Source organism: Meles meles, chromosome 12 (genome assembly GCF_922984935.1).
Source record: "Meles meles chromosome 12, mMelMel3.1 paternal haplotype, whole genome shotgun sequence".
Classification (NCBI taxonomy): domain Eukaryota; kingdom Metazoa; phylum Chordata; class Mammalia; order Carnivora; family Mustelidae; genus Meles; species Meles meles.
In genome coordinates, this window is record NC_060077.1 from 81,502,628 (window position 1) to 81,515,685 (window position 13,058).

General features: G+C 40.9%; 1 protein-coding gene across 3 annotated transcripts in view; it reads left to right on the forward strand.

Moving 5' to 3' along the window:
* The window catches only part of CDH20 (cadherin 20), a 210,564-nt gene that overhangs the window by 138,841 nt on the left and 58,665 nt on the right, over window positions 1-13,058 (forward strand). The window contains exon 1 of one of the 3 annotated variants that reach the window (XM_046025153.1): window positions 283-345. The exons of the other annotated variants lie outside the window; for them this stretch is intronic. The gene's annotated coding sequence lies outside the window, so the exon portion shown is untranslated. Of the gene's footprint in view, window positions 1-282; window positions 346-13,058 lie in introns of those variants that run through there. 3 annotated transcript variants of the gene reach the window in all.

The following is a 13,058-nucleotide window of genomic DNA, read 5'->3' on the forward strand; positions in this document are numbered from 1 at the left end:
ATTCCCTACCTCCAGCAGCCTCCTTTAGAGCTGATTATAATTTAAAGACCAATTTCAAACTGGCAGAGGGAGGACCACTCTCAGTTGTTCTGACAGACGGTGGGAGCTGGCAGCATGAAGTGAACTCCACAACTCAAGTGACAAGCTCAGGAAAATGCAAAAATAGTGCACTACGTGGAAGAAGGAGAAAAGTAAGTTATAAAACTTTTCGTGTCATCTGTTATTTCCAGGACACAGCTTCACAAAATCTGGTTTAAAATTGGTCAATGACATATAACGATTGTCTTGGGAAGTGCAAGTGTTGATTTAGTTCCTGTGGGAGCCAAACAAAGCTATGCTAAGACGGTAATTTTAAATTATTATTGGATGGCTATTAATTGTACTCACCAGTGTCCACTAAAATTCCTGCCAACAGAAAATCTTTATCTTGACTTGACTTGTGAGAAGCTTAGGAATGAACAGTCAGTGCAGAACATGGTTATTAAGTAAAACAATTTTCTGTTTGTGGCTTCTGAAAAGACAAATCTGAAATTCCAACCAGTTAGCTCATGCTTATGTCTGAGAGTAGATTAGGACGGTACGTGTAGAGCACCAGCATCCACAGTGGGTTGAGATTGATTGTGGGAGCTAAAGATTTTTTCTTTGATTCTTTTGAGTCCACAGTAGCTTTCGCTCAAATAATATCAAAGGCATCTGATTAAACACATCCCCCAGCAGGATTTTATCGTAGGGCATGCTTTATTGTGTACAATATAATCAGACTGATATCATACGGCATCAGCCAGTGAATGCCTCGTTATGAAACAACTTGTGGAAATAGATTTTTATCCCTTTCTTTTATCCTAATTTGATACTATTAACCAATTCCATTATTTAAATTGACTATTAAGATTGGAATCAGTTTGATTTATCAGAATGTATTTCCCATTAATAAGGCTTTCTTTTTAGCCTCCCCCTTTAACCTTTATTTACTTTTAGTACTTTGAAGAGAAACATTTACAAAATCTTCTTCCCTCATATGGATTAAAGCATGTGGATTGGTTCCCATTAAACTATTCTTAGCCTTACAGTATAAGAACAAAACCTTGCAGAGTTTATATGCATTTCTTTTAATGCCTCTACTATATAGGGAAAAAAATGAAAGGGAATAAAAGACAAAGAAATAATAAATTAAATTTTGCAAAAGATACCTAAGAGCATTTCCCATTCCAAAGAAACCCAATTCCTTTACTGACATAGAAAAGAAATAACACAGGAATTTTAACTGCTAATGTGGTTTCCACTAGTAACTTCGAACATCTCTGTGGCCCTGCTGTATGGTATTTAAATATCCGAAAGGGGGAAAGTGCTGGCATAAAAGCAATAGAGACACACAATTTTTCCAGACAGCAGAGTTAACGATCCTATCTCGCCACAAGTGTTACCTGAGATTAATCAGCAAGTTATTAAAAAAAAGTTTTTTCCTTTTTTTAACAGATAACTTTGCAGCAAGTAAAAGTAGAAATAGCTAGTATCAAGCATCATCACCAACTGACTGCACTTTAAAGAAGGTTCTTTTCACTGTATGCTCATAAATTCAGCATTTCTTCTAGGGAAAAATGAATGAAATGTTGTAAATGTACTACGATGCAAAGTCAGCATTTGAAAATATCACTTATTTACGGGATTTGCAAAAGGCCTTAAGGCCCTTTGGTTCCATTCCCACCTTTGACAAACCTACTTGAGTCTGTGGAAACCTCCCCCGCTCCTCACCCCATAGTCTCCTGTCCCTGTCTTGCCCTGTCCAAAAAAGGGCAGATTTCTTAATTTCCATAAGCAACTCATCCCAGTTTATAAGCTTCACTGTCTGGAAATTCGTCATTTAAATCTCTTCCTCTACTGATTAAGGCCATGGTCCTTGCACCTGGTTCCTAGGAGATGTCGATCTTCAGTGAAGATGAATTTTTAAAATTTGGATGCCATCATCAAGCTACACCTTGACTTTTTCTCCTCTAGCCTGAAAGATATCATCGCCTGGGGTACCTGGCTGGCTCAGTCGGCAGAGCGTAAGACTCTTGATCTCAGGGTTGTGAGTTCAAGCCCCACGTTGAATGTAAAGGTTACTTAAAAATAAGAAGAAAAAAAAAACTTTAAGGGGCACCTGGGTTCCTCAGTCAGTTAAGCACCTGTCTTCAGCTCAGGTCATGATCTCAGGGTCCTGGAATCAAGCCCCGAAACAGGCTCCCTGCTTAGCAGGGAGCCTGCCTCTCCCTCTACCTCTCACTGGGGCACTCTCTTTCTCTTTCTCAAGTAATGGTTTTTTTAAAAATCTTTAAAAAAAATTTCCTTTTCTTGGACACTGTAGGTTTCGTCTTTAGAGACTTGAGGACTCTTCTGAACCTGCTGCAAGCTCCCACCCTCATTTTGCAGCCCCCTTTGGGTTGCAGCTCTCAAGAACTGAGAGAGTCTGGTGAGGAACACGGTCCCACCTGGCAGACCCTCATGTCTACTCTGTTAATATTGCTATACAAGTACCACAGTTCTCACCGAAATAAGAATGTCATATTGCTGAATCATGCACTTTTTGTTTAATTTCATTCTATTCCAAGTTTTACCATAATTCCTGCTTGGTACTAACACTGTACTAATTCTGAAGACATGGGGGTGACAGTCACTGCCCTCAGAGAATTTACAGGCTAGTGGGGAAAGCAGACCATGTGGGCTGGCCAGTGTAATGGACAGAGTGGCATGGCGGCACAGAAGACAGGCCTTATAACTAACAAATGCTTCCTGGAAGAGAGGTTGCCAAGCAAAGGGCCTGGAAAAAGCATTTCTGTTTGAACAAAAGCATGAAGGTATTAAAATATAGGGTCTATAGTTTATTATAATGGACCAAAAGAATGTGAGAGGAGAAGGGGACAGGAAATGAGGCTAGAAGGATAGGCAGGAGCCAGGGCATGTAGGTCCCAGCATAACCTTGTCAAGGAGCCCAGATTTTATCAGTTAGGAAATGAGGAGTGAAGCTGTTGAGAGACCTTTTAACAGATGAGTGACCTGGTAAGATCTCTCTGGCTGACAAGAGAACAGATTAGAACAGGGACACTATTTAGGAGGCAGCTACTTCGATGAAGGTATGGAAGTTACTGGAGACAGAAGGAATCTTACATTAACTTCTGGATTCCTACTTTGATGGGTGGAAGTGCCATTGGTCCATGGTGAGAGTAAGCAGAGCAAGAGACCCAACAGAGAAAACAATTAGGAGACAACTGGGAAGAAATGATATCCATTATGACCCACCAACCTTACATTTGTTCAATGAGCTCTTATTTCTAGGTATCACTAGATTTTATTTTACTCATTACTGCTCTGCTTATATTCTAATACTTCATCAAAGAGCCGCATGTTTGAAGTCAAGCCACATTCTTTCCCACCATCACTTTACTTTGTTCCACTATGGTAAAAGCTCAATGCTTAGTGATCATGACTTCAGCTATCTTTTAAATATGAATATTAAAAACCTGATACAGAACTCACTCCTTTAAAAATACTTCTTGTCATTGTACTAAGGTTGAAAATGATCCATTGATAACAATTCCCAGTCACTCAGGAATAAGAGTCAGAACGTATTTCTTGATTTGTTATGCCTGAGCAGGTGTAATCAAAAGTTGCGCAGGTATCGCTTAAATAGATACACCTACCCTTTACATAGACCCCTCTCAATCGCAGCATATATGGAAATCGGGCCATTCACATAGAAGTTGCTTTCTATATATGTTTGGGTTTTTTTTTTCAATCAAAGAATGCCTATCACCCACCCCCACCCCAAAATCCCCTTCCAAATACAAAAACTTGCCTTTGTTTATCTGAGATTACAGAAGTTCTTCCACAATGAACTCAGTGGCTCTGGGTTAGCCTGACTGATGGGCCAGATGTAGCAAAGTGTATTTTCTAACGATGGTCACAATAGTACGTGCCATCCCAGGCTCTCCTGGAGCCTTACCACTCCCTTGGAGTCTAAGTTCCTTCCCTGGAGTATGTGGACTTGGAAGTGGCTCATAACCAACAGAAAACAACAAAAGCGAAGCCTGAGAGGGTTCTGCGGTTGGGTCAGAAAAGCTAATGCATCATCTGCTTTGAGAATGGACGTGCTCACCTGGGAGGCCTGACCACGTACATGGTCCAAATGCTCTCATGGAAGCCACCATGCTGAGGAAACCCAAAGTAGTCCACGTGGAAATTGCATGTAAATGTACTAAATGAGACTACGTGAAGGGACAGAGACACCCCAGAGGGCTCCAGCGGCCCCAGACCCCTGCCATCCCAGTCTAGACACCATCTGACTATAGATGCCTAAGAAACCCGAGGCCAGAATCAACCAGCCAAACACATCCAAATTCCTGACGCACAGAAACCACAAAAATTAATAAAATAACTGCTGTTTTAAGCTACTACATTTTGAGGTGATTTGTTTCGTAGTAATAGCTAGCCAGAAAACAGGAATTAGTGCCAAAATGATCAGGACAAGGTCAAATAATAGAGGATCAGTAGAAATCTGGATTGATATTGGTTTTTGGTACACTAGAATATAATAATAAAAATAAATAGATTTAAATTCAAATAAAATGTCTCAATATTACTTCCTTAGGCTCAATTATATATTTATTTTAAAGACACGACACATATTGCAAAATGCTTTCAAGAAAGTTTTTGTCAACCTACACTTCTATCCAAAGTATATGAAAATGTCTAGTTCTCCACATTCTCAGCAACATGGGTTAGCTTATTCTTCAATGTTTTCCAATTTAATAGGCTAGAAAAAACTCATTTTCTTCAGCTAATTGTAAAAGTAAAATGATTATCATATATCTTAGGTTAATTTATTTCCTCTCCTATGAATTTCTCTCATTGTCATTTGATCATCATTTTTTTTAAGATTTTATTTATTTATTTGACAGAGAGAGAGATCACAATTCAGCAGCGAGGCAGGAAGAGAGACAGAGAGGGAGCAGGCCCCGCCAAGCAGAGAGCCCAATGCGGGGCTCGATCCCAGAACCCTGGGATCACGACCTGAGCCGAAGGCAGAGATTTTAACCCACTGAGCCACCGAGGTGTCCCGATCATCATTTTTAACAATGAGCATAAAGACTCTTTAACATGGTAATGGTAGTAATTCTGTTTTCTCATGCATGTTGCCTGACTTTTATACTAAAAATGTACCAATTTGTAGTAATTATTTGGTTCAATCTATTAACATCATCCCCTTTATTACCTTGGATGATACTTTGGGAAGGATTCTTCAGCCCAGTATTGATAAAAACAATATTCACCTACATCTTCTCTTGGTATTTTTTGTTTTTTCATATGTTCTACTAACCTGCATAGTTTGATCTTTCACATTTGACTCTACAATGAAATGAAGAGTGGACGGTAGCTGGTGAAGGACAGGAGATAGCTTTTCCAACCACAGTTAACCAACTTACTAAGGAAGTCTGCCTTGCCAAATATATAATATAGATTAAGATGGAGTTTAGTAAAGAGGATACAGAAATAAAAGGAGAAAGGAGAGGAAGCCAGGGCCTACCAATTTCACCTTGAAAAAGCTTCAGAACTTCTCGTGCCTAGAAGAGCAGAGTTCTGAAAAATCCTATACTAAAGGATTTCCACTTCCTTGATCTAAACACAATCAAAAGGTGCCAGAAATATAACAGTTGGAAGTTTGGGCTGGGGAAGAAAGGTATTAATACGCAAGTGCTAATAATGTAAATACTAGTAACTGTGATCGTTATAAGATACATTCTGATCTCAGAAACACTTAAAAGTTTTTTATAAGTCCTAAAAAATACAAAATACATTCATTAGGTCTATTTGGAGGCACTCTTTTCTATTTAATTCTTCAATATTTATTTTGTTTAATTTAAAATGCTTTTAAAATTTTAATCAGTTTTTATTTTATTAAAAGTAAAATATTTGCATTGGTCAAAAACAAAATAAAGCAAGACAGTACTGGAAAGCTTATAATTAAAAAAAAAAAGGTGGTTCCTTGCCCCACCCCAAAACTCAACTCCTAAAGGCAACCCCAGAAGTTCTTTCTTTAGGTACTTGCCCATATATTTCTAAGTAATATGTTAACACTATTGTGTATTCCTGAAATCCTGAAATATTTAATTTTATTTTTTAAAAGATTTTATTTATTTATTTGAGAGAGAGAGAAAGAGAGAGAGAACACAGAGGGAGAGGGAGAACCAGACTCTCTGCTGAGTGGAAAGCCCCACGCGGGGCTCTATCCCAGGCAGGACCCAGAGATCACGACCTGAGCTGGAAGCAGACACTTAACCATCTGAGCCACCCAGGCACCCTATGAAATATCTACTTTAGATGACTGCAGTCGACTTCCCAGTAGGATAGTTGAGGATTTAGTCCTCTTTAAACATATTTCCACCCATTCTCCCCTCTCTCACCCTCTCAACACAGTTCTATTTCAATTTCCACTAAATTAGTCCAAATTTATGAATGAATGTCATTTCCTATCAAGCAAAGTTGTACATTAAGATTCTAATTCCTTTTTTCTAGAACAGCTTTGTTTTTCTGGATTAACAACTGCCTAGTATTTTCTCTTCTCCTCTTCTTTATGTGTGTGTCACTATTTTTTTTTCAAGTGTTCAAAATATCTGTTTCATGGTTATTGGTAATTTTTCCAAAAACTGTAAGAATTTCTCAAGCCCCTTCATATCAGTTTCATTTTTTTCCCTGGTACCCTCCCTCTCCTAGTCTGGCTTCTGTGTCAGGCCTAGTATATAATTGTTATCCTAGGGCTTTTCCTCACTAGTCTTCTTTGTTGGATCTCCTTTCTCTAAGATGCTGCATCTTTTTCTTAGTTTTCTCTATCATTTTGCTAAAATACATGAAATTTCCCAATGATAATACCAAGTTCTAGAAGACAGTGGAGCAATTATCATCACAGACTTCTATTCATAACCAGACTAGACAGAATAAAAACATTTTAACGGAAATGTAAATATAGCCATATGGTGAAGACTGGACCAATAGAGAGTCTAAGTTTAAGAAAGAAGGGACTATCAAAGCAACAGGTAGAGACTGACCTTGAAAACAATTCTAGAAAAAAGACACTCTCATATCAGCCCCTTTCCCCAGAATTACAGAGATAAAAAGCTAAACCACCAGAGATAACTTTGTGGTCATATCCCTTTAACCAGAGAACTAAAAAATATCCCAGAATTTTAGACCACTGTAATTTTTCAAATGCCAATTCCCTCATTACATTTCCTAGCATCTCTACAAAGGATTCCTTAACTTCATATTGCAACAAATGATGCCAAGGTCCGGAGCACTTCTGACTTATCAGGGTTTATTTTATTCACTAAGAACAAAACTATAACATGTAAATATTCATTGTCTTCTGGACATTTTTGCCTTTATATTGTCTGATTATACATGCTTCTTAATACCTTGGTGGTAAGAACAGATATTAAGAATGAAAAAATATGGGCGCCTGGGTGGCTCAGTGGGTTAAGCCGCTGCCTTCGGCTCAGGTTATGATCTCAGGGTCCTGGGATCGAGTCCCGCATCGGGCTCTCTGCTCGGCGGGGAGCCTGCTTCCCTCTCTCTCTCTGCCTGCCTCTCGATCTACTTGTGATCTCTCTCTCTGTCAAATACATAAATAAAAAATAAAAATAAAAAAAAGAATGAAAAAATATTAAATAAAATTAAAAGACTGAAGGCAGAAAGAATAATAATATCAAACTGTAAATACTTTTTTACAGCTTAAAAACACATCAGTGGGTGCCTGGGTGGCTGAGTCACTTAAGTGTCTGCCTTTGGTGCAGGTCAAGACCCCAGGGTCCTGGAATCAAGTCCTGCATTGGGCTCCCACTCAGCAAAGAGTCTGCTTCTGCCTCCGCACCTCCTCCCACTCATGATCTCTGTCTCTCTCTCTATCTCTCTCAAATAAATAAATAAAATCTTTAAAGAAATAAAATAAATAAAAATATATCAGGACTCAGTTAATATTTACTAAACACCAGAGATGTGTCAAATGCTATACTAGGTATCCAGTTTAGGGATGAAAGACACTATCTGCGTCTTCAAGGAGCTTATAATATGGGGAAGAGAGAGACAAGTAAATAATTTTAATACCAAATAATGAAGAGCCAACGGGAAATGCATGAGGCACTCTGAGGAGAGAGAAGAGATGGGAAACACAGAAAAAGTAAAAAAATAAAGTAAAACAGAACTTGATCTATAGTATTAGGCCACAACAGTCTTTGACAACCCTTTAAACCTTTAAAGATATCTGGGGCATCTGGGTGGCTCAGTGGGTTAATCCTCTGCCTTCGGCTCAGGTCATGACCTCAGGGTCCTGGAATGAAGTCCCCCAACAGGCTCTCTGCTCAGCAGGGAGCCTGCTTCCTCCTCTCTCTCTACCTGCCTCTCTGCCTGTTTGTGATCTCTGTCTGTCAAATAAATAAATAAAATCTTTAGAGAAGATATCTGAGCCTCAACAAGGTTAAGCAAACACCCAGCATCACACATTGAGGGGCAGAGTTAGAAAGAGTCTTAAGCCAAAATGTTCTGAGTCCAAATTATGCATCATTTTCCAAAAGAGAGGTGTTTTTGAAAACAGATATTAGAAGATAAACTACAGAAGAAACAACAAATATCAGTGTGATTTTGGGGGGAGTTGTTTTTTTTACCAGGAGTTTTTCTTTTCCTCGAACAGAGTATCCAGTTGTCCTCTATGTATACGCTCCTTACCCATTAGAAAAATGAAAGATAAAATACGCATGACTCCAATGTGAGAGTCGGTATTGTGTAAAGGGAAAAACATCTGGGAGCTGACAGGTCAAAAGGTCCCTAGCTGAGCTGAAGCCCCAGATCAGCTTCACCAAGTCAGCCACAGGAAGGCACCTGGAGCAGGACCAGCCCTGGGTCAGCAGCAGGGGGCGTGCAGGCAGTGTGTGCTCTGGAAGCAACCAGAACCACTCTCAGGGAGAGGAAGGAGCTCACATTCTTTATGTCCAAAGCTGCTTTGAAGTTTTGGACTAAAAAGAGAAGGAAAGTTCTTGCCTCTTTAAATAATCAGGCATAGAAGGATGAATTTTTTATCCCTAACTCTAAAACCAAATTTATTACCTTGCCTCTAACGAATGCCTCCTCCCAATTTCCAGCCGTGACCTAAGCACAGAACCTTCCTATCATTGTTTCATTAGCCCCTCAACCCCCGTACCCACATTCCTACACATGGACTCAGTTTCCAGTGATGGAAACTCTGCCTCTTCCCCAATCCTCTTCCTACCCCAGGATTCCTGGCTGAAGTTCTTAGGGGTTCCCCGGGACTCTAAACGGACTCTCTCACCAGCTCTCCGCCACTCTCCAGCGACACTACTAAACAGTGATGGAACTCACTCTGACATGTTTGCAAGCTCAAAAACCTTTAACCGCTCACAAGAAACAACTACAGATTCAGAACACTTCAAATCCGGCAACACTCAAGCTCCTACCTACTGTTTTTTGCCTGTCTCCCCTGCCCCATCTCTCATTACTCTCTCTCTCTTTTTTTTTTTTTTTTTAAGATTTTATTTATTGGGGCGCCTGGGTGGCTCAGTGGTTTAAGCCTCTGCCTTCGGCTCAGGTCATGATCTCAGGGTCCTGGGATCGAGCCCCGCATCAGGCTCTCTGCTCAGTGAGGAGCCTGTTTCTCCCTCTCTCTCTGCCTGTCTCTCTGCCTACTTGTGATCTCTCTCTCTGTCAAATAAATAAATAAAATATTTTTTAAAAAGATTTTATTTATTTATTTGACAGAGATGTAGCGAGGGAGGGAACACACGCAGGGAGAGTGGGAGAGGGAGAAGACTTCCTGCTGAGCAGGGAGCCTAAAGAGGGGCTCGATCCCACGACCCTGGAATCATGACCTGAGCCGAAGGCATACGCTTAATGACTGAGCCCCCCAGGTACCCCCTCACTACTCTCTTGGGCAGGCCCCATTCTATACCCAAATTCAAGCTCTGCATCCTTCCTCTGCACCTTGGCACTTGCATTTGCTTTCCCTTGGAATACCCTCCTCTCCATCCTTCAAGGTTTAGTTCATAGGCTACCTTTAAATAATCACAGAAGTCATTTACCCCTCTCCTGACCTGGCCTAGCACTGGTTTCAGGGGTCTGGCAGCCCATATCACAAACAGACCCGTGTCACAGTCAGTCCCATACAAAACGCGTGCTGTAGTCGCTCTTAAGGCAGAATCCAAGTTCTCCTGCTCACTCTCCCACCACATTTGCCAAGAGCTGTGGTGTGTCGACACTCGCATCACGGCCAGTTTCAGGAGCTGCAGAGAAACGTGCAAATCAGCTCTCGGAAGAGCTGGTGGCCGTCCCAGCACACCACTACTGGTCCGTCTCTGTGTAAAATGGGAAAAGTGTACCTTTTCACGGGATTCTCGCGAAGACTAAATGACAAAGGAAAGGTACAGGACTTAGAGGGCTGGCATGAAGTGAACACTCCACGCTAACGCTTCTGCGGTCGCTGCTTCTGCGACTCCTGCTGCTACCACGCTGTCATCGCTGGCACCAGCGACGCCATAATGCCTACGCCTACTCCCACTACTACCAGTGTTAATGGCAGTATCTCCCCCACTAAACTGTAAACTCCTTGAAAGAGGGAAAGAGAACATTCATTAAGTGCCTACTGTTTTTCAAGCACAAGGCTTTAACCATCTGCCAAATACCATGCTAAGAGCTTCGTGTATATTTTCTCACTTAATTCTGACAATCACCCTGTGAGAGTCTATAATTATCTCCAGTCTGTAGATGACAAACAGAGTGAAAGAGTTGAAGTCACTTGCTCAAGACTGCACAGATAAGAGGTACTAGGGCTGAAACTGAAACTCCACTTCGTTTGGCTTCACAAACCACTCTTGATCAAGTATATTTGATGCTCAAATACTTATCAAATTAATAAGTCGAGTCTTAATTTTAGACAGCTAACTGACTTTTGCCAAAAACTCTTCTTCCTATGGATTAACCTTTATGGTCCAGGAAGGACTACAGAACTGTCCTGCTTTCCTAATGGTCTGTGCAAAGGCAAAGTTAAAGAGAAAACAGTAAGTAGCAATTATTTGCAACTTCTTCTGAGGAAGAACTAAGCCAGAGAATTACTTAACTTAAAACACATGCCTTTTTGAAATGAACAAGCACAAATTTAGTGCAATTATAAATGCCACATAAGACAAGAAATTAGTGAGCATGTGAGACAACTCCAAAAAATCAAAATTGACCATTCTTGTCTAACTGTAGTCAGAGAAATTGCCCATGGACTTAACTGTACTTTCACAGGCTTGATTAAAAGTGAAAACTAGAGGAAGCAAAAAGTAGGTCAAAAACTTCCTGACTCCTTTAGGATTAAAACATGTACTAGATACTAAGTGTGCATGAAAATATCCGTAAGAATCTATTTGCCATTCTTGGAAGATATGGAAAGAAAGACAGGGCATCTTCAAATGGAAAAATTAATTACAATGGAAATGAAAGCAAGGAGAACTTGGGCATGAACTCTACTGAAAAGATTTCTACAGTAGAAATGCCTTTATTTATGACCTGAGCTGGGAGTTTACAGCTAGAGGGTCGGCATATATGTAGGATGCTGAGGCGGTTTTTATTACAGGCCTGATCAGGTTTTTCAAAGCCAGGTCCTTTTTTTTTTTTATTTATTTGACAGAGAGAAATCACAACTAGGCAGAGAGGCAGGCAGAGAGAGAGGAGGAAGCAGGCTCCCCGCGGAGCAGAGAGCCCGATGCGGGGCTCGATCTCAGGACCCCGAGATCATGACCTGAGCCGAAGGCAGAGGCTTTAACCCACTGAGCCACCCAGGCGCCCCTCAAAGCCAGGTCCTAATTACGTAACCAGTTTATCCCATTTTTTTTTTGTTCTACTCTTCTCACCCACACGTGGACACACACACACGCGCACACACACACCTCATATAAAACCAGATACTGTGCCTAAACTCTTTAGTTCAACCACACTGTGCCTCCCCCTCAGCCACGTCAGCCCCATGCTTCCATTTTTGAATTTCTTAAAAGCACTCCCTCTCATAGACTACTTTGGTTGTGGGAAAGAAAAGGAAAGGAGCAAGTGGTGAGAAAAGGAAGATTTCAGAGAGGATAAGAGAGGAGTGAACATTGTAACAGCTGAACTTTTAGGCTCAGAATTTCCAGTGTTTGAGGAACCTGGAGAAGTGGGAATTCACAGAAATATAGGTAAGCAAAATTAGAATAAGCAAAAGCAATGGCCACCTTTTCTAAGAAATCTCCATGGAAATTAAATATACTTTGGTTTTTCTTCTGCTGCTCAATTTTTTTTTTCAAGGCCATAGCATAATTCCTCAATTCTAGACACCATCAATTTATAAACAGCGTCTCTGAGGGGCAGAGAAAGGAAATGTGACCACGTTAAATATACACACTGACTCATTGCAGAAATGCTAACTTGGGGGTTGGGGCCAGTGTCATGAGCCAGATAAAGCGTGGAGTAGGGGAGTGGAAGTGAGAGCACAACCGAAATCCAAGAAATCTAGTACCTGGACAACCTCCTCCGGCTCTGCCGAGGGTCAGTCGCCTCCCCAGATAAGTAGCTTTGCGTAGGCTGGTCTGTAGATGGCCACAAAAGAGAGACGAGGCTTCTACTCATTTAACGACTGGCTGCCCAGGAGGAAACTGAAGGCGACACATCTGCAGTAAATGAAAAAGACTTCAGGTCAGAGAAGGGTCTCATCTTCCAGCTTACAAAACCACAGTGCACACCCTTTCCAAAACACACTCCCCAGGGCGGAGTCTGGTCAGTAGTGCAGCCACACACATCCAGATTCCGGAATGCTGCAAGTCTGTTCACAGAAGCAACGAAATGTTTTCTGTATAGGGTTCCACAATGGGTATCTTGTTGTTTGTGAAATATACATATTCAAAGACAGCCGTATCACATGAACTTTTCTCTCCAATTTATACCACAACCACCTGCTCTGTTCTCTCTGGGTTCTATATTCTGTACTGAGAGCTGCGACTCCTGAGTAA